Here is a 4,205-nt window from a genome sequence, read left to right on the forward strand (position 1 = left end):
TCACGCAGGCATAATTGAATAATTCTATTAGAAATATATTGTTTAATTCTGAATCACTCATATCATAATCTCGTTATTTTGATTATGAGTATATTTCTAACAAACTCTATGAGATCACAAAACTGATTTACGCAGAAAGTAATCAACTAAATGAGGGTTAAGGGTAGGCGTATTGAGAATGGTATAAAAGATTAATTCATTGAACGATAATATGTTATATTATGAATAAGCTTTAAGTATTCAACATCATTTGTTGTTTTACTTGACATATAAATTTCGATGAAATTAACATTACTCAAATAGAATCAAAAGAAAAAAGAAAAACTCTACACACCCCTATCAAATCTCTCTTCTCTCTCTCTCAGTCGCCATGAACACGAGCATGATGAAGGAAGTGGCAAAGCATGGCTCATTCTCGGCCAAGGAATACCCTGACCTGCCTCCGGCACCACTAATAGACCCGGTGGAGCTGGGCAAGCGCTCATCGCCGAGGTCATCACCACCCTCCTCTTCCTCTATATCACGGTGCTGACGGTGATCGGGTACAATAGCCAGACCGACCCCAAAAAGGTTGGTGTCGACTCGATGCATGGATCTCCCAGGCCTTCGGCGGCATGATCTTCATCCTTGTCTACTGCACCGTCGGAATCTTAAGTGATCCATCAGTCTATTTTTCATAATCAAGTGATATATTTCGACCTTTCAAATTAGCCGATCGTTTTCTTTTAAATTTCTACTTTGATTTGATTGATGAATGACTTAGGTGGTCACATCAACCTGATGGTGACATTCGGGCTGCTCTTAGCGCAGAAGATATCAATGGTGCGAGCCATAATGTGCATGTTGGCTCAGCGCTTGGGGGCCATATGTGGTTTCGCCCTAGTCAAGCTCTTCCAGAAGTTATGCTACGAACAGTACGGCGGCGAAGCCAATGTGCTTGCCGCCATGTACAAGACTCTCGATGGGCTGGGCACGGAGATCATCGGCACATTCGTGATAGTCTACACCATCTTCTCAGCCACTTCCATGACATCATAACTAATGCTGTAGTATGTATGTCCCTTTATATGAGTATGTTGTAGGCAATTGCTATCTTGCGCATCACTGAGAAGAGTTGACACAATATAAGATTTAGAGAGGAATTTGTAAATTGCTGTAACATTTAATCACTGTAGTAAATTATGTTTCACTAAATCCTCCACACCGCTAATTCAATAGATACATAAAATACGTTCTCGTCGGAGTACTACCACTGTAGGTAAAGAGTTGAGAAAGGTATCTCTAATTGAGAAGAATTGCGGAATATGTTATACTATCAGCTTTAATTAGTACTCAATATATGTTAATAGGCTAAGTTTTTACTATCTATGGCTGACGGAGAAGTTTGGGATGACATTTTATTTGCTCAATTATTTATTAATTAATACAATTTTACAAAGGATATGCTCATTTCAGACGAATTATAGAGAAAAGTTTTGAAGTTGAAAATCGTACAGCAGAAATTTGCAATTTTTTTTTCCCTCTATTTAGTTTCTTGCTGGTATGGTAAATGAAAAAAGTCGAAATCTTTTGTAATACCGACAAGATAAACCATCAAGAATGAAGAAGACGCTCACGGTGGAGCCCTGACACGTGGAGCCGTCAGCGGTGGATCCCACGGGGACGGATAATATTTCAAAATTCTTGGGTTTCCCCCCTCTCGTCAAGAACGAAGAAGACGCTCGGTCTCTCTCGCCTTCGCTCCCAATCTGCTGCATTCTCCGGCCCGTCGCCTCCGCCGTGGCCTCCGGGAGGCTCGTCGGCGGCGGCTCCGATTCGTTGTTTTTGTCCGACGAGCTCGGATCTGCTGCATTCTCCGGCGCATTGCTGCTGCCTCCGCCGTCGCCCTCCAGCAGCACCAAGTTTCGCACCGGAACTTGCGCTCTGGTAAGTGGTAATCTTATATTTCCCGCCAAATGTTTGCGCAATCACCTCTTTCCCTGTTCAGATCTGGATATGGAGATCAGATATGGAGTTTTGTTTTAGGGTTTTGATGGGTGTAGTTTCTGGCGTTGAGCTAATTGAGAAAACTGTGCGAATGGCTAGTGTTCCTTATCTTAGTTGTGTTTTCCATGGTCTCCAGGGTTCGGCTCCATTAAGGTTCTTTCCCAGAGCGTCGATCATACGGCCTGGCCTTTTCAGACTAAAAACGGGCAGATGCGATCCGTTGAGTTTATTCCTCTTTTCTTGTGCTCGTAGAATTATGTATCGGGTTTAAAAGCAAAATACAAAAAAAAAAAAATGTCGCAGATGTAGTATATAAGATGACCTTCTTGTAAGAATAGTGGTGTGATTTCTTTTAATTCACTTGGGTTCCCAGCAATATAATGTGAGTTTCTTGGTAGTACTGTTCACATGTTTTGTTTCGTAGAACGATATAGGCAAACTGACCACTTAGCCTCCCGCTGAGGCAAAACACGTGCAGAATGGTATGACTAGGCACACAACAATGCTAATCTGAGTAACACTCTCCTGGATAAACATGAAAGTGTTGGGGGATTCTTCTGTCTCATTCTTTCTTCCATACAAGTTCTGATGCATATGATGGATTTTCTAACATATTCTCCTCTCCTTCGCTAGTCCTTTATACGTGTATAACATATCTACCAATCAGATACCCCCAGTCTATCTCCGTGGCATCAAATTGTGAAGTAGGACAGCTGTCACTTAGCATTTGCATTGCTACCCTCTAGAAAGAAAGGTTTTGATTGTCTTGATTAAAGTGCCTTTTTTTTCTCTGATTCTAGATATGCTGGAGAAGCACGCTTGATATTACATTACACAAATGTGGTAAGTACCAAATTCGTTTAGTATAGAATATCATCACGAGCATTTACCGTGATCATTCTGTAGTGGATTCTGAACAATGCTGTGCTTGTGCTGTTGTAGAAATTGGGAGAGAGCTGTGCACCATCCGCACCACCATATGTAGCTTCTTTGGCTCATCAGCTCATCGGATGCCTTCATACTTTGCACCTCCTCCGTATTAGCTCCTCCTTACAAGCACCTGCCATAGCATGTCGCAGACAGCTATGGGTATACAGGAGCTGTCTGCAACATGCTATTGTAGGTGCGTCGTAAGAAGGAACTAATTCAGGAGGAGATGCAAAGTACAAAGGCACCTGAGGATCTGAAGATTGTCCCAAACATGAACAATTGTTTCTTATGATGTGTGTCTATTATATGGGATGAATCTTGGAAAGGGTTTTGGCTTCTCTGCCAATCGAATGCACGGTGTTTATGGTTCACTTGGCCACCATTTGCATCACTAGAACCGGTATCGACCCGGTGAGAAGTATCGGTGCTGCTGTTATGTACAATAAGGATAAGGCTGGATGATCAAGTTAATTAATTCATTGCTCAATTACCTCTTTCTTTTATTTTTCAGAAAGAAAAACAGATTTACTATTTTTCCCCATATCACTACAGTTCACTGATAATGCCCCTTTTGTTTTTGTTGGGTTTCTGTGGATCTTCTGGGTAGGACCATTCATTGGGGCAGCCATTGCAGCTTTCTACCACCAGTTCATATTGAGGGCAGGAGCAGTTAAAGCCCTCGGATCATTCAGGAGCAACCCTTAGTCTATTTTCATAATTTATTAATGCCCTCCTTCTATTTGTTCTCTGCTGAGAGAAAACAAAAAGAAGAGAGAGAGAGAGAGAGATTTGGAAGGAGATTGTGATAAAGTCACATGGTGGTGGAGGATTTGCTTTTGTCATGCGTGTGTTCGAAAGTTCATGGAATGTGGAATCTGTAGAGAGATGGAAAATCCTTGTGTTATGATGAGGTGGGGAACATGTATTTGTGTCTTTGTTCTTTGTATGCTGTGCACTACATTCATATGTGAATTCGCTCTTTTGTTTCGTGGTTATCTTCTGTTGGTCCTCTCTCCCTTATTCTTCACCTTCTTGTTAAATCTCCTTTTGGGTGCAACTCTTCTTTGTTCTGTTCAAATGTCAAGAGAGAGTAGTTCAAAACCCTCAGAAGGATTTTCTCTTTTAGGTTGTCTTCAATGTCGAGAAATCAGCTGAAATTGTCTAGGGGCCCGGTTAGCATTACGAAGCCGTAACAATAAATTGCCAGCCACAATCTTTAATAGAGGAAAATGGGAGAATGATTTGATCGGTTTCAAATTTTTTTTCACATTTCCATCGTTTCTTTAGGA

General features: G+C 41.5%; 1 pseudogene; it reads left to right on the forward strand.

Moving 5' to 3' along the window:
* The first annotated feature begins 382 nt into the window (after nt 1-382).
* LOC115668848 (probable aquaporin PIP2-5) lies at nt 383-3,929 on the forward strand (annotated as a pseudogene).
* Nucleotides 3,930-4,205: the final 276 nt, after the last annotated feature.

Source organism: Syzygium oleosum, unplaced genomic scaffold, assembly GCF_021117445.2.
Source record: "Syzygium oleosum isolate NSW1041296 unplaced genomic scaffold, Sole_v2.1 Sole_v2.47, whole genome shotgun sequence".
In the NCBI taxonomy this organism is placed as follows: domain Eukaryota; kingdom Viridiplantae; phylum Streptophyta; class Magnoliopsida; order Myrtales; family Myrtaceae; genus Syzygium; species Syzygium oleosum.